The sequence below is a fragment of the Myotis yumanensis genome, unplaced genomic scaffold, assembly GCF_028538775.1.
Source record: "Myotis yumanensis isolate MYYU_CA2020_CCGP unplaced genomic scaffold, mMyoYum1.0.hap1 SCAF_9, whole genome shotgun sequence".
In the NCBI taxonomy this organism is placed as follows: Eukaryota; Metazoa; Chordata; class Mammalia; order Chiroptera; family Vespertilionidae; genus Myotis; species Myotis yumanensis.
In genome coordinates, this window is record NW_027223760.1 from 12,936,750 (window position 1) to 12,964,336 (window position 27,587).

The 27,587-nt window shown below is 42.0% G+C and overlaps 1 long non-coding RNA gene across 3 annotated transcripts; it reads right to left on the reverse strand.

The window, feature by feature from the left end:
- Positions 1-7,810: 7,810 nt before the first annotated feature.
- Positions 7,811-27,492, reverse strand: LOC139016144 (uncharacterized). Of its 3 annotated transcripts, none has more exons than XR_011472628.1 (4): positions 27,419-27,492; positions 20,631-20,686; positions 16,605-16,711; positions 7,811-7,882 (listed from the first exon to the last, which is right to left on the reverse strand). It is a non-coding gene; the product is annotated as an uncharacterized lncRNA (long non-coding RNA). The 3 variants fall into 3 exon arrangements; XR_011472627.1 differs by lacking the exon at positions 7,811-7,882 and adding an exon at positions 11,806-12,889; XR_011472626.1 differs by lacking the exon at positions 7,811-7,882 and adding an exon at positions 12,896-13,942.
- Between the last annotated feature and the right edge of the window lie 95 nt (positions 27,493-27,587).

Consider the following 27,587-nt stretch of genomic DNA (forward strand, 5'->3'; position numbering starts at 1 on the left):
AAATGTTCCAAAGTTCACTTTGGTGATTAAATTGCAACCAAGATTTCTATTAAAAAAAGACAAGAGCAAAAGAAGAGAAAAAAATTCTTTCAGATCACTTATCCTTTAGCAGAGATTCTAATTTATATATGATAAAACAACCTCAATACTCCCTCTATATACCAAAATTCTTACTATGGGAGATATTTGCTTATGGTTTATGCTTTCATGTTTATACATGTGGTGCATTAGATAAAAAAAATGCTTCTATTAAACTGATCTATATTTCTCTGAAATAAAGCTACACAACCTCAACACTATTGACATTTGGGGCTAGATAATTCTTTATCATGGGGAACTGTCCTTTGCCTTGAACAATAATTCTGGCCTCTGCCACTAGATGCCATTAGCAAATCTACAGTTCTGACAACTACAACTCTCTTTGGCGATTGCCAAGTGTCACCTGGTGCAAAATCACCCTGGTTGAGAACCACTGCTATAGTATGGTTCATACTGTTTTTAACTTTTTGAGGAAAGTCCATACTGTCTTCCACAGTGGCTACACCAGTCTGCATTCCCACCAGCAGGGGAGGAGGCTTCCTTTTTCTCCACAGTCTCACCAGTACTTATCATTTGTTGATTTGTTGATGATAGCCATTCTGATTGGTCTGAAATGTTATCTCATTATTGTTTTGAGTTGCATCTCTCTGATGATTAGTGACTTTGAACATGTTTTCATATGTCTCTGGGCGTTCTGTATGTCCTCTTTCACAAAGTGTCTATTTAGACCTGTTGCCCATTTTTGTTGGATTATCTATCTTCCTTTTGTTAAGGTGTATGAGTTCTCTGTAAATTTTGGAGATTATACCCTTATTGGAAAAATCATTGGCAAATATGTTCTCCCATGCACTGGGCTTTCTTGTTGTTTTGTTGATGGTTTCTTTTGCTGTGCAGATAGAATGGTTCATTCGGAATGTGACAGAATTCCCACACTAATCTATACTAGAGACAAATGGGATTTTCTACATAAATTTAGTAGTTTTCTAGTAATAAAATTTTAATCTTACTTCAAAATAAATAACAAAAAGGTTTACAATTATGTTTTATGAAATTCCTAAACACAATGAGGTTATATTTATAACTTACATATATTGTAAAAGAGGTAATGAATCAAATGCATTCTTTTCAATAAATTCTATCTTATTACAGGACAAGTCCCTAGAAAAAGTAAAAGAAAAATAGTGTTTAATTACTTATTAGTATCTAATTAGTAGGAATAACTGGTAGAGCTTACAATAATATTGAATACACAGGTTTAGTCTAAACTGAAAACCTTAAGAATTTTGATTTGAACCATCTTGAACCCATTATACTGCCCTCACTCAAAAGTCTCACCATCAGGATCTTCACAAATACAACATACAACTATAGATCTGGATACATTTTGAAGGTATTTATTCCTGAGAGCAGAAGAATTAATTAGAAGACCCTTTGCGGTCTCATCAAATTTAGATTATGAGCTAAAGTTTATATCTTCGTGTACATTTATAAATGTCTAACATTAAAAAAAATAGTCTCACATCTACACACCTCCATGGTTTACTTCTGTGTTTTAGACAAATTCAATACCAGAAGAAATAAATGATGCCTTTTCACATAACTTAAAAGGAAGTGACTGCTCTAAATAATACAGAACTTTCAACTAATACAGAACGTTGAACTAATGATACTTTCTATTATACTAATAGCAATTCATTTCTTATTATACATTGTTTTAATATCCATGTATTTAATGGCTTCAGTTGTACAGTGGTCGGACAACACAACACAACATGGTGCTGGATTTTTATTTGAAAACACCATCCCTTGTCTATAATTCACTGTCTTATTTCCATTGATTCCACTTTAGTCCCTCACTTTTCTCACTTTTCTCCTCACTTTTCTAACTGTCTTCTGACTGGTGTTTCCATCTATAATCTCGCCTTTGCTAAACCATCCTGCACACAGCCACCAGATTAACACTCCAGAAGTGGTTCTCAAATACCAAGTCAGCATCACTTGGGAACTTATTAAAGATGGAAATTCTCAGTCCGACTGTGGAGCGACTGAATTAGTAACTGAGGGTACAGCTTGGGTTTTAACAAGCCCTCCAAGTGACTCTGTTGTAGGCTAAAGCTTCTCCTCGAGCAATGGTGTGATAACTTGGTACTTGGTATTCAAAACTCCAGAAGATCTGGCTCTAATCTCCTCCTCCGCCTACGTGTACTCTACAGCTACTCAAGGTATATTTTCCCAAGCTCCTTTTGCAAGCTTATTCTACTCAAGATGTCTGTCCATTGATCCCCAAAAGCCCTTCAAGGTCGTGTTCAAACAGCATTGCTCTACTGACATCTTTGCTGATCCAACATAAAGTCTTTTTTCTCTCTGCTGTCACCAAAACCAATTTATATATTCATTTCTTACCAAATTTTAATAGAGTTATTTTTGCATCCTATCTCCTCTGAGTACAAACTCCTTAAAGTATGGATTGGGTCTTGCTCATCAGCATTGTCTACTGACATGCAAACAGGTGCAAACTGAAATATTTATCAAATAAACAAATAGCTGGGAAGTAGAGAGAAAAATGATTTTTAAAAGAAATGTAGTTTTATTATTTCATGGCTCCCTCTTGTGTGAGACTGCAGCACATAGTCTTCCATTTATTACTTGTGCTCTGTGGTTTGAGTTGATATGTTTATTTTCCCTATGAGAGCATCAATTATCAGAAGGCTAGGAACCCTGACATAGCTATCTTGTGCCTATAGTTCTAGGTACAGTGCTTGGCATGTTCTGTTTTAGAGTGCTTATTGATAGGCATTTTTTAATGGATGGGGATATTTTATGCTAGCATCAAATAGGTAGCTTACAAAGTATTTCACAGTAGAAGTAATGAATGACATAACCTATTGAGCAGTTATTTACTTCATTTTATTTCCTCCAAACTGTATGGAAGGTTTGAAAGCGAGATAGCAAGAAGACCAATATAAAAGTGGATGTCCCTCTGAAGTTTGAAAGGTTTAATAATACAAATGACTATTTTTAGTGTCATGTGAGGCTCTTTATACCTACTTGCCTGAAGCCTTCCATATTTGCAGAAAGAATCCATTTGCTAAATAGCATCATTCATTAGCCTAGTAAGGATTAATGACAGACACAGCTCTGGGTGCCATGGACAAAGAATCATAGTTGAGTTTTTATCGTAACCAACATCTCCCTATTTCTAAGTAAATAGGATACTAGGCAAGCATTTCTTCCTTGACAAGGAGGCTGAAGAGATTTTTATTTTGTAATTAGTGAAGTCAAGTCAGGGGCATTTCTGATATATTTACTTAGTGGAGACATTTCTAATACCACTTAACCATCATTTTAAACATTTATTTTTAGTATTGGTATACCAATTCTTGCATTGAAATCCTCAACACCAGTCTGCTCTCTTCATAATATAATATGTTCTTAATAATATTTTTTACATAAGTCATCTGCTAAAACATTTAATTGTAAATGTTAATCTAATTTAGAATCAATTATTAAAAAATTTTGGGTTAATGGCATTCAAATTAATGTAAATGCTTTATAGTTTCTTGTCCTATAGGAGGCAATTTGAGGTTAAGCTAAATTCCTCTCATTTGACTAAATCAACATTTTAAAACCTTTTATGTAAAGGTCAGAAAGTAAATATTTTGGGCTTTGCAGGCCACAAATAGTCTGTCTTGCATATTCTTCTTTGTTTCTTTTCTTTCAAAGTCCTTTAAAAGTGTGAAAATCCTTCTTAACTTATGTGCTGTAAGATCCAAACAATCTGGGGGAGGAAGGAGGTGGCCAGGGAGAGGTAAATGGGGGGGGAAAGGATACTTATGTAATACTTTAAAAAATAAAGAATTTAAATTTAAAAAATGTAATGAGCAATCATAGGCTCAATTTGATTCTTGGGCCCTAAACTAAATATAAATATAAGCAGATGGTATATAAACCTTATATAACAAGGCTCATAATGGTGTGTATCATTACTCAGACCTCATCACCACTTTTACTCCATAACTGAAGAGTTTTTCCTATCAATATTTTGTCTAGAGGGCAAAACTGAAACTGAAAATGCATAGGAGATATTAAATGCTAGAGATGAGCTACACAGACTTATGGAATTGTAGAATTTTATTGCTGGAAGAAATTGTAGAAATTTTTTCATTTGAACCCCTTATTTATTTTATAGATAATATAACTAAAATCTCATAAGTAAATACAATTAACTTACAAATACTGGAGGGAAGCCAGGCCTTCAAATGAATCTTTACGTAATTCTCTCAAATTATTTGCACTGAGATTTCTGAAAAATGAAAAGGTTATATCTGGATCAAAATGCAAAATAACTACAATTATTTCCTGCACAGAAATATATATGGGGAAACCCGGGTAATGGTGCCCGCGAAATACCCTAATTCTTATTTAATCGAAGGAAGATAATCTGTGTGTTTTTTTTCAAACCTTTCTTCTCCTGTCCTCTTTTGCAAACAATATAGCATTCTAAAATGGATTCACTTTCTTTACTCAGCTTTCTTTCTTTCCAAAGAACTTACCAATATTTGAAATGATATGTACCTAGTTAATACGTATATATGTGTGTATATATATATACACAATATAGGCCTAGTGCACAAAGTTCATGAATAGGGTAGGGTCCATATACCTGGCTGGTGATCAGGGCTAATTGGGACCTTCCGGCTGCCTGGCCAGGGCCTCCCTTCCCTGGTTGCTGGCTGCTGGCCAGGGCCTTCCTTCATTTGTTTCGCACCACTCCCTGATGGTCAGCGCACATCTTAGCAAGCCATCGGCCTCCCAGTTGAAATCCCATGCGGACAATATGTATATTAGGCTTTTATATATATAGGTATTCATTTTCATTTTATATACTTGTAAACCCCTTGAAAAATGGAGTAATTTGCCTACTTTGTTCTTGAGCATGTAATTCTGGCACATAAAACAGTTCCTGGCACACAGCAGACGTTCCATAAATACCTTTTCCATGATTTCAGAAAATGACAAACATCATTTTCAGTCTACTACTTTTGTTTAAAACAAATCATCCATTTACTATTACTCATGAGAATAAGCACAGCTTTATAGGCAAGGAACTGTCTTTCTTTTCCTCAACATTTGTGACTATTAATCTTTGGAGACAAGAGCCCTGTGAAAATTTCATAAAACTATGGACCCTTTCCCTAGAAAACTACACTTTCTTGAATACATGCCAAAGTGTGCATATAATTTTCATTTGCTGATTACCACTTCAGGCCAGAGTCGGTGAATAGCATTGTACGGATTGAATTCAGGGGGCCAAACCTGAATGGGAAATAAAATTACATCTCTATTTTCACAAACATCTATCAAAAATTAGCATTGCCCTACCTTGTGAATGTAGGCAACAAGCCATACTGGATTAACAGTATAGTACTTCATTAGGTCTCCAATAAATTCACAGATGTTTTCATATAATATATTTGTTGCAGATATCTCAAAATAACATTTATTCTCATCACTACATTGAAGTTATAATAGTTATCAGGTCAACCACTACAGATTGTGTTACTTATAAGAGGAGCAGATTTGCCATGGCTGGTTTTGCTTAGTGGTTAGAGTGCTGGCCAACAAACCAAAAGGTCATGGGTTCAATTCCCAGTCAAGGGCACATACCTTGGTGGTAGGTTCAATCCCTAGCCCCAAACCAGCAGGAGGCAGTCAATCGATATCTCTTTCTCATGTCTTTCTATCTCTCTCTCTCTCTCTCTTTCTCTCTTTCCCTCTTTCCACTCTCTTTGAAAAATATTAATGGAAAAAATATCTTAGGACAAGGATTAAAGAAAAACGTAAAAAAGAGAAGTAGTATCAATAATATTTTTATTGCTTTAATTTAAAAATATACTTTTGTTAATTTTACAGAGGAAGGAAGAGGTAGAAAGAGAGAGAGAAACATCAATGATGAGAGAGAATGATTGATCAGCTTCCTCCTGTACAGCCCACTGGGGGTTGAGCCTGCAACTGGGCATGTGTCCTCAATGGGAATCTCACAGGGACTTCGATGTGCATAGGCTGACACTCAACCACTGAGCCATGGTGGCTGGCCTTTCAATAATCTATTTTTTAAAAATATTTTAGTCCTAGCTGGTTTGGCTCAGTGGATAGAATGTCTGCCTATTGACCAAAGGTCCCGGGTTCAATTCTGGTCAAGGGCACATACTTGGGTTGCAGGCTCTTCCCCAGCCCAGGCCTGTTAGGGGCTCCTGCAGGAAGCAACCAATCAATGTGTCTCTCTCACATTGATATTTCTCTCTGTCTTTACCTCTCTCTTACACTCTCTCCAGAAATCAAAGGGAAAATATCCTCAGGGGAGGATAGAAAAATAAATAATCATAGGAAAATAAAAAATGTTTTTAAATACGCATTTTAATAATAGCTTTCCTTTATTTTCATATATATTTTAACTTATACATCTTTTAAAAATATAGTCCTCAAGAATATAGGCTTCTGCACATAACCAAGAGATATTTGGGAGGAAAAATGGTAAGAAATGGTGCAGTGTGGGGGGTCCACTGACTCTAAGTTAGGAACCTCTTCTTTCCAAGGTATAAATCTCAAGTTGACTTAGAAATCTCCAAACCTGCCTGGCCAGCAGGGCACAATGTTTGAATGTCAACCTATGAAGCAAGAGGTCACGGTTGATTCCCAAGTAGAGGTATATGCCCAGATTGCGGGCTCAATCCCCAGTGTGGAGTGTGCAGAAGGCAGCCAATCAATGGATTCTCTCTCATCATGGATGTTTCTATCTCTCTCTCTCTCCCTCTTCCTTTCTGGGATCAATAAAATATTATTTTTAAGAAACAGATGTTCAATAAACAAATAAAAGTATCTGAATTCACAAGTAATCAGAAAAATTCAAACTTAGGTGGGACTGCCTTTATTCACCCATTGGATCAGCCAAAAAATGGAGACTATCTAGTGATGGAAGGATAGAAGACAATAAATACTGTAGTTGCTCACTTAGTGGTGTATAAATTGGCATAATTTCTTTAAGGAAAATTAAATGCTGTATCAATATAGTTTCATCCCAACAATTCCATTTCTAAATATCTATTCTACATAAATACCAGCCCATGGTCCCAAAGATGCATGGACAAGAATGTATGTTGCATCAAATACATGTAACAAGAAAACTGGACATAATCTAAATAGCCATCAATAGGGGGATTATTAAACTATGAAATATTCTGAAACAGTTTAAATGAATTGGGTAACCCTCTCTCTAACAAGAAGGAAACATGTGTAAGATATATTATGAGGAGAAAGAATCAAGACGTAGGATGTTATCAATTATGTAAAGAAAGATATGAAAATCACATAACATACCTATTTTGCTATCTGTAAATATGTATGTAGGCAAATGCATTGAAAAGGATATGTAAGGAAATATAGGAAACATAGAGAAGCAGTTACCTTCGGGTGGGGATGAGGACACAAGCAGGGTTTTCAGTATATCTGCTCTCTAATTTTCATATATTAAAAAAAATAATCATGTGTTGCTTATCATAAAAGAAAATAAGTTTCAATTGACTGTGATTATAAAGAGGGCCTACCAAATTTAATTTTTTAAAATGAACAGAATTGCAATCAATAGACTTGATTTGGGATACAGAGTAGGAAATACCTTTTCTCAGAGCTACTGACCTCAAAATTCTGGGCCAAGAAGTTCTTACAATGCAGTTAGTTTTTTTTAATTTACGTATGGAGAGAATATACTCACAGTTTCTCAACCAAATGGTATGACTTCCACGTATCTTTACCAATGTAAGAAATGGCGTTTCCTTGCAAGTTTCTGCAAAGAAACAGTTAGTATCATTGAATAAGTAAGAAACAAATGAACAGAAAAAGTAAAAAAAACATTACAACCTTGATATTTAAATGCAGGAAACACAAGCTTTCTAATCTCCACATCTGTCAGCTTTCCAGTTTGCACAATTAATAAAGATATAATGTGAGCTCCAGTTGGTTTTGCTCAGTGGATAGAGCATCAGCTTGTGAACTCAGGGGTCCCAGGTTCAATTCTGGTCAAAGGCACATGCCTGGGTTGTGGCTACATCACCAGTAGGGGGCGTGAAGTAAGCAACAGATCAATGATTCTCATCATTCATCTCATCATTGATTCTCATCATTGACCTCATCATTCTCTCTCTCCCTCTCCCCTCCTCTCTGAAATCAATAATAATGTATTTTTTTAAAAAACCCACAAACAGTGAGAATTCATGTGTCCATGAATTACAAGTGTTTAAAACAAGCTGTTAAATTCCTGAGGTTCAGTTTCAAACACTAACTCAGTGGATGACTTTGAATCTTTAGCTTTGTCCTCATCCCTCAGCAATAAATTACCTATTCAGTTTACATATTTTTCAGGAAGGTCAGAAAAAGTCAGTTATCTGTCTGCCCCTCTGCCTAGTGGACATCTCCTCTCAAGCAGAAGCCTTCTTGTTGCTTTATGCTCACCAATGAAAGAAGCCCAAACTGAGCTCACCTCCTAAACCTGGCTCTCTTTCACAACTGCTGTATGCCCACCTGTCATACCACCATCATTCTCCTCATCATCCAGGACAGAAATTTTCCAGGGTCATACTTGATCTTTCTCTTTACTGTACATCCCATCCTCACTCCAGTCAATTACTAAAGCTTGTCAGTTCTTCCTTTATAGTGTTCTGAGGATTTTCTTTCTTCTTCTATCACAACATTCTGATTCAGAGTCTTCTCACTGAACTCCTAGAGTATTCTACTTGGTCTCCCTGACTCAAGATTTCCTTTCTAGATCACTCTACCTATGGAATCTGAAATAATCCCCACCCCCCCTTTTTTTTTTTTACTCATCTGTCTTCCTCACTTGAAAACTTTCACTAGAGCTCCTTTTTTCAGTGTAACTTCGAAACCCCTAGATCTGATAGTCAAGAGTTTTCATCATCATATTTATCACTACTTCCTAAATCAATTCTTTATAACCAGACTGGTCTATTAAGTCATGATCATTCCTGTAGCCATGCCTTTGCCCTACTGTACTCACTATTTTACCAAACCATAGCCTCCCTTAAGTCCCAGCTAAACTTCTGGGTTATCCATGCAGCTTTCCCTGACTTCCTTACACCAATAACTAAAGATTCTGCTGTATTATAGCACCTCTGGCCTGTATTTCTTTCAGAGCTTAATTATATATCACCTCCTTTTTTATGTATATTCCCTTTCTTCCCCCCTACCACTGTCATGTTCCATAGACAAAGTCATACTTCTGTGGCTCACACAGTACTTAAACCTGGGCTGGGAACAAAATGGGTCATTTATATAGAAAGCCAGGGGACAAAGATAAGTTCTAGATATGACTGAGGGATCAAATAATAATAGCGAACACAGACATATGTTAGGAAATTTTATAAATTATATATATGTATACACACACACACACACACACACACACACACACACACATTAACTCTCCTAAAACTCACAACAATCCTATGTAAAGGTAACTATATAATCTTCATTTTACAGGTGAGGAAATTGAGTCTCAACACTAATAAAGGCGTAGTGGGTTCAAAGCCAGTCACTCTGGTTGTAGAATCTCTACTCCTAACGACTTTGTTGTATCACCACCAATGAGTCTGGGAGAGGGCCATGTGGCTATAAAGAGAATGAAGCATAAGTGGGAGGACAGTAGAGGTTAAGGAATGAAGTGCTAGGGCTAAAAATTTGGAAAAATAATATGGGCAATTACAAGCAAAAGACTGGTTAAGGGGGAACAAAGTATTAAGAAGAATAAAGATAAGGAAGAGCTATCAAACAAAGATAAAAACAAAGTCATTCAACATGGTTTGGGGGAGATGAGGAAGGCCCAGGAAGACCTCAAGGAAAAGGCTGCCATGTCAGCCAGGATGCAGAGAGCAAATGAGGAAAGGCAATACTTACAAGATGGTGAAGGTGCCATTATAGGTGCTGGGCTCTGGTACTGGCACTCTGTCGAGCCTCTGCTTTGAGTCAAAACCAATACACGACAGTGTCCCATTACTGCAGGAACAGAGCTCACAGATGTTCATGGTGGCACTCTGTTCAGTCATTGGAGGAACTGTCTCTGATGTCTGTGGAGGCGGAGTTATGGTGACTTCTAGGTTGAACAGTAGACCTGTGGCTGTGACCTCAGGAAAAGTTGGCTGCGTCACCTGAGCAAGTTCTGGATGTTGAAGTGTCACCTCGGGGTGCTTTGCAAGAGCTGTAGTCTGCTGCAGGGCTGTAACATCAGCCTCCAAAGTCGGTTCTGGAGTGATGGTGATCTCCAGGTCCAAAGGTGGAAAGGTTGGCTGAGGAGCCTGAACCGGTGCTTCCTGTGGAAATGTCACCTCAGAGGACTTTGGAGGAGCTGCATTCGGCTTCAGGGCTGTAGCCGCAGCCCCCGAAGTGTGTTCAGGAGTGATGGTGAGTCCCAGGTCCACGGGTGGAATGTTTGGCCACTGAGCCTGAACCAGCACTTCCAGTGGAAATGTCACTTCAGAGGGCTTTGAAGGTGCTGCATTCTGCTGCAGGGCTGTAGCCGCAGCCCCCGAAGTGTGTTCAGGAGGGATGGTGAGTCCAAGGTCCACGGGTGGGATGGTTGGCCACTGACCCTGAACCCCCACTTCCTGTTGAAATGTCACCTCAGAGGGCTTTGGAGGAGCTGCATTCTGCTGCAGGGCTGTAGCCGCAGCCCCCGAAGTGTGTTCAGGAGGGATGGTGAGTCCAAGGTCCATGGGTGGGATGGTTGGCCACTGACCCTGAACCCCCGCTTCCTGTTGAAATGTCACCTCAGAGGGCTTTGAAGGAGCTGCATTCTGCTGCAGAACTGTAACCGCAGCCCCCAAAGTGTGTTCAGGAGGGATGGTGAGTCCAAGGTCCACGGGTGGGATGGTTGGCCACTGACCCTGAACCCCCGCTTCCTGTTGAAATGTCACCTCAGAGGGCTTTGGTGGAGCTGCAGTCTGCTGCAGGGCTGTAGCCGCAGCCCCCGAAGTGTGTTCAGGAGTGATGTTGAGTCCCAGGTCCACGGGTGGAAAGGTTGGCTGCTGAGCCTGATGGATGTGAGAATTTTTTATCTCTTCAAGAGGCACAGAAGGGAGAATTGATCTCTTTGAAGAGCGAACATATTCACGATAGGGTTGCTGTTTATCTTGATCTCCGTGGTGGTCCAACAAAAATTTCAACGGCTCAGAGGACACTGCAGGCTGAGTTGCAGCTTCTTGTTGGGGTGGAAGCTGAACTAAAGCCTCCTGAGGGTTTGGAGAAGGTTCCGTTTTCTCAGGGGCCTCTGCAAGTACAGCTGAGACTTCATGGTTGACAGAAGAAAGTTCAAGGTGTGCAGGATTTTGCTGATCCCAAGACCAGGGCTTGGTGGGCCCCAGGGGCATGGGGGTCAGCAGGAGAGAGTCCATGGCCACCTCCGGAATCGGAGCTGCCTGGACCTGCAGCCACAACAGCTGCCATAGGAACAGGAACCGTGGGGCCCACATGTGCAGCCCGGACATGACAGGCAGAGGTCCGGGGCACAGTGAGCCACCAAGGCGAATGGGGCAAGGAGAGTGACCCAGAAGACTGGGGCACAAGAGGTAATCCAAAATAATGGAGCACAATACGCGATCCAGGAGACTGGAGCACAAGGAGCGATCCAAAATACTGGGGCACGTACACGCAACCCAGAGAAGTGGGACCAAGTCCCTGCGCTGAGCAGGAGCCCAATAATTGGCAGCCATGTCACAATTGGCAGCCATGTCACAATTGGCAGCCATGTCCTGCATGTGCCCCTTAGCAACCAAGCAGCCCTCCCCCTCCTCAAGTTCTAACCTTTATTTAGGCAACCTTTATTATTCTTGGGCTGAAGTGCCTACAGAAGAGGGAGCCTTTTCCCCAAAATCACCAGCGACTAAATGGTTCCTTTCACCTGCAGAAAAGATAACTATCTCCCTCTGGGTCTCCCCTCTCCACTCACAGTGAGGCAGGATTTGGACTGCACACTTGGGTGGCCCCAGAGCCCAGGCATGGTGGGATGTGGGGAGGGGGTGTAAAAGAAGGTGGGAGGAGGGGAGTATTGAAGAGCTCTCCAAGAAAGCCACAGGGCCTGGCATCTTGTTATAATGTACCCCACGAATCACAGAAGGACGCCTCAAGAAGTCGAATTAAAGAGTCACGTTTATTGCAATCCGGGGCTCTGAGGGGGCATTTCACTCTCCCAAATCTCAAATTGATAAGATGGCCGCAATACCAGATTTATAGAGGCAAAAATCACAAAGGTATTGACTACATCCCAGGGTTTGGGATGAGGAACCTGGTTGGCAATAAATTAGTTTGCAGAAGCAGAATTAAGCATGTTAATTATAGTTTTGGATCTCAGGATCAGTGCCTTAACAGAAACAGATTATCTAGAGCCCTGGCTCTTGGGACCACTGAGTCACCAGGAACACATTATCTAGAGCCATCGAGGCAATTTAGAGTAAATGTGCTGTCCTGGTTTTGGGGACTAGAAGAATGTGCTTCCTAAAACCAGTAAGATCACAATCAATGGGATATTCACATTACAATCAATAAGGCATTCAATCGAATGGGATGATTTCTATAATTCAGAAAATCAAAATAACTTTTCTATTGTTAAGCCAAACAGCAGGGTTAGAGTTAAGCTACAGTTTCTACCTGAGATGGTTGCTACCATACTTTATTCTCAGGAAATTCAGAAGAGCTAGTCCAGTCTGGCAATCTGAGCTCCTCTTCAAAGCTGAAATCTGACAGTCTTCCTCCCATGGCCATACTGCTTCCTGGAAAAATAGCTGACCTACAAAATACACCAGTTACAGTGGTGTGGAGTGGGACACACTTTACAGTTCAAAAATGTTGCCATTTTCTTGAAATTCTCAATATCCATGTTTGATTTTTTTTTTTAAATTCGCACCCAAAGATATGTTTATTGATTTTAAAGAGAGACAAGGGGGTAGGGAGAGGGGGAGAAAGAGAGAAACATCAATATGAGAGAGAAATATATCGGTTGCCTACAGTACACAACTGATATCACACGGCATCCTCACATGGAGAGTAGACAGAGAGGAAGCAAGCTCTTCATGACCCTTACAAGGACACTATTCTCATTCATGAGGGCTTCACCATTATGATCTCCTCTAACCCTAATTACTTGCCAAATGAAATAATACTCTTGCATTGGTCATTGGGTTTCAACATATGAATTTGGGTTGGGGTGACATAGATATTGAACCGTAACATTTCAATTTTGGACTTAAGCTAAGTTTGTGGTTCTTGGTTACGCTAGACCTATCAAACTAATACAGACTCCAACTACCCTTCAGGAATGGTTTTGAACTTCAGTGATTAGTGGGTTGAGAAATCGTCTCAGGTCTCTTGATTAATATAAAGCTAACTGAAAATAGCATATACATAAATAACTTTCCTTAATCTTTAGAGAATAAAAGAATTATCACCTTTTAAAAATATATTTTTTGTTGATTTCAAAAAGTAGGGAGAGGGAGAGAGAGATAGACACATCAATGACAAGAGATAATCATTGACTGGGTGCCTCCTGCACACCCCACACTGGGGTTTGAGCCTGCAACCTGGGCATCTGCCCTGACGGGAAATCAAACCATGATCTGATCGTTCATAGGTTGATGCAGCCAGGCTATTTATTACCTTTATAAAGGAACATTTCTCAGCCAGACCCCACAATTAATTCACAGCTTGGGGCTGTCAGGATAAAATCTGTGTATTTCCAACCACCCCAGGCAGTTGATCCATAATCCACCAGAGACGAAGAACTTGAAGAGCCCCAGATAAGGTCAGTTAATTAAAAAAATGAAATTATGTTCTAGGACTCCATCTACAAGGAAAAAATGATGAAAGAAAAATCAGAAACTCAAATCAAGCTCCAGATAACTGAAAATTCCAAAATCCTTTCTTGTTGGCTGGGAAAATCTACATCATAGTATAAGTATTATTGTTCTGACTAATTAATGATGTCTATGCCCATGGGAATGCTGGCTAGCCATAAAACAGCAAGAAAGAACACTCCCCTAGAGGAAGCATGTCAAACTCGTGGCTGGCGGGAATGAGGCATGTGCGGCCTGCCGGCTGCAAGTTTGACATGCTTACACTAACAAAACCATTTAAGGCAGAGACTTAAAAAAATCAACTGAAAACAGCTAACAAATTCAAAGATCAAGTGGCTTGTTTTTCTGGGAAATAAATGAATAAGAAAACATAATTTTTGTTATTTGTTTACTCTTATACTATTTATTAAAGAACCACTGATGTGAAAGTAATAAACCAACTCATAGCCACAAATGCCATTGAAAGCAAGCTCTTGAAATTTGCTGTAATTCCGGTTCATTCAAAGAGCCCATAGTTCTCTGCCACCTTATTTTATTTTTGACAAAGTCTGGTTGCATTTTCCAATGAGTTCTGGTAAGCCAGCCAACAACTCTCTGACCTCTCCTATATTTTTTGGAATTTTAAGCATAAAGCCAGCAAGGACTTGCCTGGGGTTGAGGGGACAAAGTTATTTCCGATTAAGACTCTAATTGGATAAAAATCATTAAGAAAATAATTTAGTAATGCCAACTAAATTTACAAAGACTTATATTGATCCTTAAGTTAAAGATTGAGTGTACAATGGCAAGCTAAAATGAAACATTGTATACCGAGCGGTGCTGGGGCCGTGGTCTTCTTCCCGTGCCTGTGTGGCAGCCTTACTAACTCAGAGACTTAAAATAACCACAAAGGATGATCTGAAATTAAAACTGTTTAAAAAATATATATTTTTATTGATTTCAGACAGAGAAGGAGAGAGGGAGAGAGGAACATCAAGGATGAGAGAGAACCATTGATTAGTTGCCTACAATATGGACAGGTGCCCTGACCGGGAATGAAACCCGGACCCTTCAGTCCACAAGTCAGCGCTCTATCCCAGAGCCAAACTGGCTAGGGCTGAATTTAAAACTAAAAGCAGTAGTCACGTTCTAGGCTAGAATCTTACCTGACTAAGTTCAATTTTCACCTTACTAAGCCTGTATGTTGTCTTTTTGCATCTACCATAACATTCCTTTGGAATCTCAAAATAATTTCCTTTTTCTAGACCCCTCAAAGCACAGATACCACATTAGAAGGGAGACCACAAATGCCCTCACTGTTATTGAACTAGTTGCTCACTATTAACTATCTTGTACCCACCTATGTAAAAGAAATATGTGCCGCTCTAACAGGTTTGGCTCAGTGGATAGAGCGTCGGCCTGCGGACTGAAGGGTCCCGGGTTCGATTCCGGTCAGGGGCATGTACCTGGGTTGCGGGCACATCCCCAGTGGGAGATGTGCAGGAGGCAGTTGATCGATGTTTCTCTCGCATCGATGTTTCTAAGTCTCTATCTCTCTCCCTTCCTCTCTGTAAAATATCAATAAAAATATATATATAAAAAAATTAATAAAATATATTTTTAAAAAAGAAGTATGTGTCTATCATTTTACTTTTTATTCTATCACCAATGGATTTAATACATGTAAGTCTTATTTGGATTGTAATGTATCAAATAAGGTGAGAAACTGCCATTCTCTGGAGCATTTTCTCAATCCTTTGAGATTCTGCTTCCCAGCAATTGTCAGTTTGGCTCAAATAAACTCACAAAAGTTCTTACACGTTTGAATATTTCTTAGGTTGACATAACCCAAACTGATCCATTTCCTCAACATAATTTTAAAACCACACAGCTAGGCGTGCAAAGGGGAGTGTGTGTGTGTGTGTGTGTGTGTGTGTGTGTGTGTGTAAGAAAGAGGAGAGAGGGAGAGGGAGAGAGTGAGGGAGAGGGAGAGAGAAAAAGAGGGAACAGGGAGGGAGACAACCTCTCTAAATCCTTAAGTCCCTTTTAAAGAACAGATATATAATATAAACCTAAAGGAAACCACATTAGAAACACAGAGAGGTTTGCAAAACAAGAGGCTTCTTTCATCCCAAAATACCAAACCAACACAAGGGGAGAAAAAATGAATGCAATGGATCCATGTGCCAAAGTTTTGGTCCTGCCTCATGGAGACACTGCAAGCAAAGCCAAAACAAATGTGATAATTCACCTGATTCATTCCCAGGCTGTGCCTTAAACACACTATGTATTTGCCGGCTCACTGGTCAACACAGAGAAAAACACTTGTTTTCATTCTCAGTAAGGAACTTTGGGAGGTAACTTGGGCAGGCACCAAGAGAACAGCATTAAAGAGGAAAATGGGAGGGCTGGGGGCAGAGAAAGAGCGAGCCAGTATGTGGCCTGCAAACTGAAACAAGGCAACCTCCATGAACAATTTGCTCTGTCCTCTGGTAGATGTAGGTGTGCTGTTGTGTTGTGTTGTGTTTGTTTCTATTGTGTGTGAGTGTCACTCGATGTGCCCTGGCATTTCTCCTCAGTCGGGGGAGTGGAGGTTGGGGTTCGGGTTTGGGAGAGCTCGGGTGAGGGCAGAGGAGGTGGGCAAGAGCCCTCAGCCATGGGCTGGGTGGGTACCTGTAGGCGCTGTGCCTCCTGAAGCTGCTTTCCCTGCAGTCACTGGCTGAGTCGGCCTCTTCCTCGTCCTCTCCTCCTCTTCCTCACCATCTTCCCCTCTTCTCCATCTGTGGTCAACGTACAACACACACTATTTGGATCTGAGCCATGGAGCCCCTTACGGCAGTGAGGCACACCTATGACACAAGAACTCGTTTTTTTGGTTGATTTTTCTTTGTTAAATGGCATTTAAATATATCAAATAAATATCAAAAATATAAATCTTTGTTTTACTATGGTTGCAAATATCAAAAAATTTCTATATGTGACATGGCACCAGAGTTATTTAGGGTTTTTCAAAATGCTGACACACAGAGCTCAACAGGTTCGCCATCACTGCCTAATGGCCCCAGGAGCTCAGTGCCTGGTTGGGGGGAATGTAGGGGAGGAGCTGGCAGCAGCTACCTCCTGTGACTGCTGTCCCCTCCGCCGTGCATCATCTAGGTCCCCACCTCAGCCACCTCCCGGTGCTTCCATAGAAGAGGATTAGGCCAGACTTAGTTGGACCATGTGTCCCATGGCTACAGGTCCTGTGGAGAGGGAGCCTGCATGGAATGCATCATGCTTATAGGCAAGGTGAGGCAGGGACATCTATACCACCACCATGAAAGCTGTTGGATGAAAGAAATTATCTCATTGGAAAAGGGGGTTCTTTTTCCATTATGTGCTGGTACCTGCTGAGCTAGCGATCTGGTGAGCCACTGAAAGGGGTCAGGAAATGAGTCTCCAGGACGATCCCATTTGTTGTTCCTCACCTCCTGGATTCCCCACACTCACTGATCCCCATTCCCAGGCTGTGCCTTAAGCACACTATGTATTTGCTGGCTCACTGGTCAACACAGAGAAAAACACTTGCTTTCATTCTCAGTAAGGAACTTTGGGAGGCAACTTGGGCAGGCACCAAGAGAACAGCATCCGAAAACTAATTAACCACATAGGAATTGGAGGCCCTTGCACTCTGCCTAGAATCCCACCTAACCATTTCAGATAAGAATTCCAAATTGTCCCCATTTACCCTTTATTCTTATAGAAAATCTCATCCTCGTTAGACAATCCTTGTCATGTAGCGTCTGTGCCATGTTTTGCTTGTATGTGGCATTGAGAGGTCTAAATGTATCCCTTAGCCAAGGCGGCTGCTTTCTCCAGAAAAAGCCCTCCTAGAAAACAGATAAATATGAATTCTGCGTTTCCCTTGTTTCTCCTGCCACAAAACATGCTGTCCTGTTTCCCAGTCCCACTGCTCCACTAGGGGACGCTGTGCTATTGTCCTCTGTGTGGTTGGCACCATTCTGCATCTCAGATTGCTAAGCCACCAGCAGTTATCTGTGGTCATTTAGGTCTATTATTAAATCTTATTCACTCAGAATTTCTTTCACTCACTCAGGCATTTAACTCTCACTGACTTAATGTGATGTAGTAATGACTCTCCTCTCTTTGCAGGAGTAGAGGAACCAGTACATTCACTTGGAATCATGCGTCAAAGGATCTGTGTTGGACACAGAAGTAAGTAGGTAGGTTTGGTGCTGGGCTGAGCTGGAGGGAGCGGAGGAACACACACATGACCCGCAGTGGGGTCCACAGAGGCTGAGGCAGGACAAGTGAATGGAGCAGTGGCCCCACCAGTACGTTTCCAGAAATAAAGTCCTGAGGAGGGAAGTCATAGGCAGTTACTGCTCACACATTCTTCGTTATCTCCAGCAACTCCTTGATAGCTGGCCAACAGTTAGGAAGGGATTTTTGTTGTGTGTTTAATAAAAATGCTTGATTATTTTTTTTAGTTCTGGATTTCACAGAGACACAGAGAGAGAGAGAGAGAGAGAGAGAGAGAGAGAGAGAGAGAGAGACTAGATGCCTACGGCCAGCTCTCCTACTAGAATTGAATTTGAAACTGGGCATTTGCCCTCACCTCCTGATGCATGGGACAAAGTTCAACAAACTAAGCCATGCTGACTTGAAGTAACCACAAAGAATGGTTTGAAATTAAAACTTTTTAACTAAAAGTAGGTTATGGCAGGTAGCCAGCCGGCCCCACCCCCTGGTTGAACTTCTGGTCAAGGAGACAATTTGCATAGTAGATTTTTATTACATGGGATATATATATATATATATATATATAGAGAGAGAGAGAGAGAGAGAGAGAGAGAGAGAGAGAAAGAGGAAATATGCAAATTAGGCCAGGACACCATAACGGGTCATGACCATACACCAGGAGGTTGTGCGCACAGGTGAGGCCTGAGCTAATATGGAGACAGAGACAGGAGGGCTGGCAAGCCGTCGTGCTGGACTTGGGCCGGCCCCCTGGAGCCAGAGCGGACACAGACAAGGACAGGGCTCGCTGGCAGCCTCTGCAATGGAGCACAAGCCTGGAGAGGAGACTGTGGGCCCGCATCCCGTGGAAGCAGCAAGGCTCCCTCTGGCCTCCCGCAGAATTGGCGCGAGTCCCTCCCGGCTCCTGTGAGCGCTGGTGGCTCGATTCAGCCTCTTGTGGAAGCTTCGCAGCTCCCTGTGGTGCACCTCGGTTCCCCCCGGAGCCCGCAGCAGCAGCAGGTGGACTACTGCACACGATATCGCAGGATGGGCTACTAGTATCAGAATAACTTCCCCTGACAGTACATCAGGACTCAAATCCACCTATCACATTTCCTTATGTGCTTTTGGAATATGTTAAACCACCCCTAGAAAGTTTTCACTTCCAAAGCATACCCACATATACACATTTACCTGATTGGGGCTGGGGATGGGGGTGAGGGTGGGGGGCTTCCTCTGGCTACTACCCTTGGGCAAGCTTAGCCCCATCTTGGGCACCACCTCAGCCTGGGCAACAGCCCACTTGCCCCGGCTGTTGCCTAGGTGCCTGGAGCAGAGCACCTCTCCCCGTGGGTGCAGCATATGGGCATCTACCATGTAGGGCACAGACAGAGCTGGAGCTGGGGGCTGCATGAGTGGTCTGCCCCTGCTGGCCCCTCCAATGGGAGTGCAGGCAAGGAAAAAGGGAGAGCTGAGTGGGGAGGTGCTGGGGCCAGGCAGGAGGTGCAGGCCTGCAGAAATTTGTGCAGGTAGAAGGCCCATCGAAATTGCTGAGGTCCCTCTGGATCAACTTCAGACTTTTCTTATCTCTGGCTATGTGACCAGAACTAACAATGGGTTTAGCATGGTCAGTCAAGGGAGCTATGTCTCCAAGGAGCCTAGAAGAGACTGAGCCCATGAAGGGACCACTATAGGGCATGCAGTGAGGTTGGGATAGGATGGGGGTGTGGGGGGTACTATAGGTAACCCAGGCGGCTCTGTACTGTGGCATATATCTCATCAGGGCCTCCCTCCTTGTCTCCCTTTCCAGCTTGGAGAGGAAGGCAGGGGAGGCCTCAAAGGTGTCCCCCTCCTGACCCTTTGATGCCAAGAGATCTCGAGGGTATTGCAGGGGATGGGGGAGGGCGGGGGGAGGAACTTATGCAACCCAAGCAGGCCAGGGCAGCAGTTAATCCACTCCATCCACAAACAGCCCTGCCTCTGACTTAAAACCCTAAGCCAAAGTGCTATAGATTTTAGGGAAAAAACTCAGTACTGATCAGAATATCCTATTTACATTTGACTCTTTCTCCTCTAGCCCCTCTATAAGAGGCAAAGGACTGAATATTTTCATGAGAGTATTTAAATCTTTGGAAGGTAATTTTAATGGAAGGCTACACAAGATCAGTATTTGAAGCAAAACCTTAACCAAAATTTCCCTCCTCCAAGCATCCTAGCAAGAAGTCATCTCTAAAATTTTAAAGTTAATGGTTCTTTCAGGTATTGCTTAAAATTAAAAAACAAAAACATGCAAGCAAAAAACCGGTGTTGAAAGGCAGAAAAATTCTGCTCAGAGGGTTAGTGGTTTAACAATGGGAGAACTTGATGATGTATTTGAAAAGATGAGTTTTAAATCAAAGAAAAAAAGAGAGGTCCCTACTACCCAAACACACTCCAGAAACAGACCCTCCTCCAGCTTACCCAAACGCTCCTCGGCCATGCCAACTCCGAGATTCCTGCACTCAGGATGACACCACCTGTAAAGCACAGAACTTCAGCTTTGCTTCTGAAGTGGTGCAACCACAATACCTTCATTTTCCCTTTCTTCAAGGTCAGAAAGATCCTGAAGCTGTAAGGATTTTGAAGTAAAGGTCCTTCCCAGAGTCTCAATGTAGACTTCAAAATGTTTTGTTATTAGAAATAAAAACTAAATTCCAACAATCCCAGCTATCAGTTGAGGTGTTCTGCGGCTTCAAAATCAAAGAAGACTTGCAGATGCATTACTAGACATAAACAATTGTTTTTATAAGTACCATAGAAATACCGGAGAAAATTATGGACAGCATCACCCAAGTCTATGAAATTATTATGAATTCTAGCTGGCAGTCCAATACTCAGATACTTCCACTTACAGGCCTTTCACATCTCCTCCCCACAACCCAGGTCTATTCTTGTCTCTAAAGTCTAGAATTTCAATGTTGAAAGGAGTCTAGTTAGTTCATTGGTCAGCAAACTAATTAGTCAACAGAACCAAATATCAACAGTACTTCTTCAAAATAGACTCGCCCAGGCCCAAAACTGACTTTTGCGCATGGGCCACAAAGTTTCAATCGCACTGTAAATGCACACCCACACGTGGTATTTTGTGGAAGAGCCACACTCAAGGGGCCAAAGAGCCGCATGTGGCTCGTGAGCTGCAGTTTGCCAACCACGGAGTTAGCCAAAGAAAATCCACAAAGTTTACCTTGATGATTCCTTTTGAACAATCACTGAAAACAATGTAGTAAATTGCCAGTTCTTAGTTAGCACTGGGAGCTGTTTAGGTCAAGGGCCTCATGTTGAACTGTCCTATGTCTGATGCCAAGATGAACCATAGGACAAAAGACATAGACATAAGAATATCACAAATCTGGAGAAACCAAGATGCTGGCATAGGTAAACACTGGAAATTGCTGCCTCCCACAACAAATTCAAAAAACAACTAAAAGACAAAAGGACATCATCCAGAACCACAGGAAAGCTGGCTGAGTGGAAATACTACAACTTGAAAAAAAGAGAAAAGCACACTGAGACTCAGAGGAGGTACGGAGGTAAAGTGCAGAGGTACAGAGGCACACACGGCAAGGGCTGGCAGGAGGGAGTCACAAGCCCCCTACTGCTCTGAACTCCAGTTCCAGGTGAGTCTCTGGGGACCTAGACTCATACAGGGAGAACCTGGACTGTCTGGCAGCAGGCAGAACTCAGAACTCGAGGGCGGCTTTCTCTCAGGGGTGCCTGCAGCAATTACCGGGACACAGAGAGGGGGGGGCGGGCCTTAGCGCAGGGCTGAGGATCAGCCATAGCTGCTTGCTCCACCCTGTTGTTTCCCTGAGACCCCACCCCACCCAAGCTGCTGCAGAGGCTTTTGCATATGAATGCCCTGGCCCTTTGCAATATGAACATTATCTAACAACTGCAGCTGGGACAGACAGACCCAGAACTTCCAAGAGAAGGCCCAAGGCCCCACAGCAGCTTGCATTGCTTCACAGCTGGGACTCATCTGGGCACCTCCAAACCCCAAACAAGGAAGGGGAATCTGCAGATATCTTCATAGCTCCTGTCGGGTAGCCTCAGGCAGAGGCTAAATTAAACCACCTTAGATCCAAGAGCCAGTGTACCCAGTGGTCAGAGTGAGACCATCCAGATTACAACTCCTCAGATCCATAAGGGACACACTCAGGGGGCAGACTCAATGAGCACCAAAGCCCCACTGAAGCAAGTCTTGCCCCAGAAGGGTGTCTTCAGCACAGAAGTTCTCCCACTGCAGACACAGCTGATTCTCACAGCCAATTGGTCTGGAGGTCAATTCCTCCCAGTGATACCTACAACAATCAAGGCATAACTACAACAAGACTGTGCACAAAGCTCACAAAGGGCTGCACCAACAGTGTCCACCTCAGGTAATTGGGGAGGCTGAGCCACTGGTCCCTATAGGACACCTAGCACACAAAGCCACTCTATCAACACAGGGAAGCAGCCAAAATGTGGAGACAAAGAAACAGGTCACAAATGACTGAAATGAAGGAAAGCCAACGACTGGATATAGAGTTCAAAACCATAGTATTAAGGTTTGTCAAGAATTTTCTAGAAACCGCCGATAAATTTAGTAAGAGGATATGAAAAAAGACCAACTAGAAATTAAGCATACACTGACTGAAATAAAGAATAATATACAAAGATCCAACAGCAGACAAGAGGATCCCAAGAATCAAGTCAAAGATTTGAAATACAAAGAAGCAAAAAATACCGAACCAGCCGAAACTAGTTTGGCTCAGTGGATAGAGCGTCGGCCTGCTGACTGAAGGGTCCCAGGTTCAATTCTGGTTGAGGGCATGTACCTGGGTTGCGGACACATCCCCAGTGGGGGGTGTGCAGGAGGCAGCTGATCGATGTTTCTCTCTCATCGATGTTTCTGACTCTCTATCTCTCTCCCTTCCTCTCTGTAAAAAAATCAATAAAATATATTTTTAAAAAAATACCCAGCCAGAAAAGCAAAAAGAATCCAAAAATACGAAGATAGTGTAAGGAGCCTCTGGGACAGCTTCAAGCGTACCAACATCCGAATTATAGGGGTGCCAGAAGATGAGAGAGAGCAAGATATTGAAAACCTATTTGAAGAAATAATGACAGAAAACTTCCCCTACCTGGTGAAAGAAATAGACTTACAAGTCCAGGATGCACAGAGAACCCCAAATAAAAGGAATCCAACAAGGACACACCAAGACACATCATAATTAAAATGCCAAGGGCAAAAGACAAAGAGAGAATCTTAAAAGCAGCAAGAAAAAAACAGCCAGTCACCTACAAGGGGGATACCCATACGACTGTCAGCTGATTTCTCAACAGAAACTATGCAGGCCAGAAGGGAGTGGCAAGAAATATTCAAAGTGATGAATGCCAAGAACATACAACCAAGATTACTTTATCCAGCAAAGCTAACATTCAGAATTGAAGGTCAGATAAAGAGCTTCACAGATAAGAAAAAGCTAAAGGAGTTCATCACCACCAAACCAGTATTATATGAAATACTGAAAGGTATTCTTTAAGAAGAGGAAGAAGAAGAAAAAGGAAAAGATAAAAATTATGAACAGCAAATACACATCTATCAATAAGTGAATCTAAAAATCAAGTGAATAAAAAATCTGATGAACAGCGTAAACTGGTGCATATAATAGAACCAAGGGCATAGAAAGAGAGTGGACTGACAAATCTTGGGGAGAAAGGGGTGTGGGGGTACAGGAAGGGGAAGAGGGTGGGGTGGGAACTGGGTGGAGGAGAGCTATGGGGGGAAAAAAGAGGAACAACTGTAATAATCTGAACAATAAAGATTTCATCTAAACAAAAGAATACCACAAATCTGACACAGAGACCTATTTTTAATACACCTGAAATTTATGAATTTCATAGTGATTGTGAATATTAAATAGGATACATTTTAAGCAATAAGTTCATAGTAAACTATAAGTATTATATTTTAAGCCACAGTACTTTTCGGCACCATTTCTAGGGGCCCTGGCTAACTGAAAAGTTGCACTGAACCCTGGTGGTGAAAATGATGATGGAACAACTTAGAAAGCCATGCCTATGCCAATATAGGGTTATGGGTACCCAGAGGAAGTAAATTGTTTTAGTCATCCCATCCTGTAGCTCCTGTTTCAGACTATAGCATGAAGAACAGAAAAAATGGACCTCCCACCAATAGGATCTTAATTTGCAGCACTCCCCTCCCCAAGTTACTAACCCCTGTTAGAAGATACCTCTGCATAAATTTTATAAGCAACTAAAACAAAGGTCATCTGCATCTAAGATTCAAAGCTGTTTTCAGAATGCAAATCTTCAGTGTTAACTCTCTAAATAACTTACACATTCATGTGGATTTCTCATATCCCTAGACTTTCCTTAAAGGTGTATTTCAATTTTTAATGTACCGCAGGTCCTCAAATTCAACATCATTTTGTTGTGTCCTAATGTCCACAGGAACTTAACTCTTATCTTATTAATTAATCTATATGGTAAAATTGTTTTTGTTTTACATCATTTCACTTAAAAGTTGCAGAACATACCAGCATGGTTATGTGAGCACTTTGTGTACATGAATGGATTTATAAAATTCCAATAATACAAATAAAGTCAAAGCATTATTTTTATTGAGTTATTGGTACATCTTCCTCTATCACTAGTTTGTAAGCTCTTCAAGTGCTAGAAGGAACCATTATCTTATTTTTTCATCTCCAGAACCTAACACAGTTCTTGGCATATGATAGGAGATTGATAGTCTGTTGATTGAGTGAATGAATGAAATGAGCAAATATGAAAATGAAATTACTTTATCCAACTGAAGCTGACTGCTGACAAGCAGGGCTGAAGACAAATTTTTAAATGCTGACTGCTGCAGGGAAAGCCAGCCTGTACAGTGAATCAGTGAAGCAGCTCTGGACAGCAAGGAAGCTTCCGAAGCTGGTCCCTGGGGAGCAGAGACAGTTGTCTCCTTGGATAACCTGGCCACACTGCTTGCTGGCAACCATTTTCCTTCATGATACTGAAAAAAAAACAATCTCTCTGATGCCTTAGGGCTTTCCTTGATTTTAAGACATTATTCATTTTCTGAATTTATAAAGAGTTTAATCATGTGTACTTGCCAAAAACATAAAGGTACAAATAATCACTAATACTTAAGGCCCTGAATTAAAAAAAATAAATCTACAATGCTCTCTTTTCTCAACTATATATTAACATGTGGAACATTTCCTTCATTACTCTATCAGTGATGGGCTTTATGTTGTGAAAATCTCAAAACCTAAAGCTTATGCTATGAATAGGTCTTAATGTCCAATTGAGAGGGGAAGAAATGTATTACAACGGATACCAAGTAACTGTTTCCTGATCTTTCAAGTACCTGTAACATCTGAATAGCTGTGTGAAATGGCTACAGGCTTGAAAGAGGTAGATTGGCGTCTGCAAATTAATGTCTGCTGATCATCTTTTCAGTGACAGGATTGAAGAAGGTGGTGAGCAGGGGACACAAGTGAAGGTGGTCTACCTGAGTCATATCTGAGGAGAGTTCTCAGATTCAGTAGAGGTGAAGTCAATGAGGAAAGGAACATGGGTAAGAATAGGCAGCAAGGTCAATAAAAAGCCAGATCATGAAGTCAATCAGAGAAGCTTATGAAGACATAATTATAACATGAAAAGTTTGGGAAATCTAAGCCTCACTCATTCATTCAGAGGAATCAAAATGGTCCATGAGAGATTGGGTAGGTGGGAAGACATCAACCAAAGAACTTGCATGCGTATATGCATAACCCATGGACAGAGACAATAGTGTGGTAAAGGCCTGAGGTGGGGGCGGGGGAGGACTGAAAGGGGTCAATGGGGGGAAAAGGAGGATATACTTTCAACAATAAAGATTTTTTTAAAAAGTCATGGCTAATAATAATGAAATGGTCCATGAAAAAAGAATGATGGTTGAATTGAGGCACATACCTGGTAATTAACTATACTTCTGGGGCTCTGTGAAAGTAAAATTGGACAGCACTTAAATGGAATAATGTTTCTACAATGCATTAAAGAATGTTTAAACAGCCAAAACCGGTTTGGCTCAGTGGATAGAGCGTTGGCCTGCGGACTGAAAGGTCCCAGGTTCCATTCCGGTCAAGGGCATGTCCCTGGGTTGCGGGCACATCCCCAGTGGGGGATGTACAGGAGGCAGCTGATCGATGTTTCTCTCTCATCGATGTTTCTAACTCTCTATTTCTCTCCCTTCCTCTCTGTAAAAAATCAATAAAATATATTTTAAAAAAATAAAAATAAAGAATGTTTAAACATTTTTTCTGGGAACTGAAGGGAGTTCTGAATAGGCAGTTTGGGAGTGATGATAAAGCATCCTTTGGGTTGTAACGCATGAGAAATTTTGTCAAGCATACATATCTTAAAACCACATAATAGTAAATGCAAGCAAGATTCTTCCTGGGAACATTTCTTAAATTAAGGGGCAGCATAAAATGACATGGGGCTTTAACATCATTAAATTTGGGTGTGACCTCGAGCTTCCACCGGTATTGTCATGAACCTTAAGTAAGTCCCTTCACCCTCCTGAGTTTACGTTTCTTTATCTAATAACAAGAGTAATCACAATAAAACCGGACCCAGCGGCAGGGTGTAGGGAGGCATCCGCAGGCGTTCTGTAAGCCCTGCAAATGGCAGCCTGTTACCCTGAGTTCAGTGCTTCCTGCGGTGGAGCTGGGAGTGTGCACCTGGGCCCCTTCACTGGAGATTTCGGGGAAAGCTGCTCTGGTCTCAGGCCTTGGGCTCCGTGGGCATCCCTGGCTGAAGAGCAGGACCCTCCATGAAGGCAGGGGAGCCGGGCGGCCCTGCAGCGGGGAGGCCAGGCTGGGAGCACCCGAGGACGCTGTGGGTGGTCCCCGGACATTTAAGTGAAATGTCAGCCCGGAAAACAAAACCGCCCCTTCCCGCCTCTTCCCCAAGGCACCTGCCGAGGGGTCATTTCATGAACCAGTTTTGTCTGAAATCCTAACATTCGAGAAGAACGAGGAGCTGCTGTGGAAAGTTCTCTCTCGAAAATCAGTGCCTGCGAGCAAGGGCCCCGCTCTTAGGACCTGAGGCGGCTGAGGTGCAGAGGCTGGACTCCGGGGCGCCCCGTCGCCCGGAAGCTGTGTCTCCATCCTCCCTCCACCCTGGGCTCAGCTCCCAAACCGCCATGATTTTCTTACTGGCGGTCGGATTCGCAAAGGGCACGGACTCCCGCCTTCCACCTTGAAGGGTTCCGCGCAGACCCTTGAGTAGCCAGCGGCACTGCGCCTGCGCCAGGCTGTGCGAGGGGCGGGGCCAGCTCGGCACCTGACCTCTCCTTGGCCCCGCCCACTCCGGGATTCTTAGCCT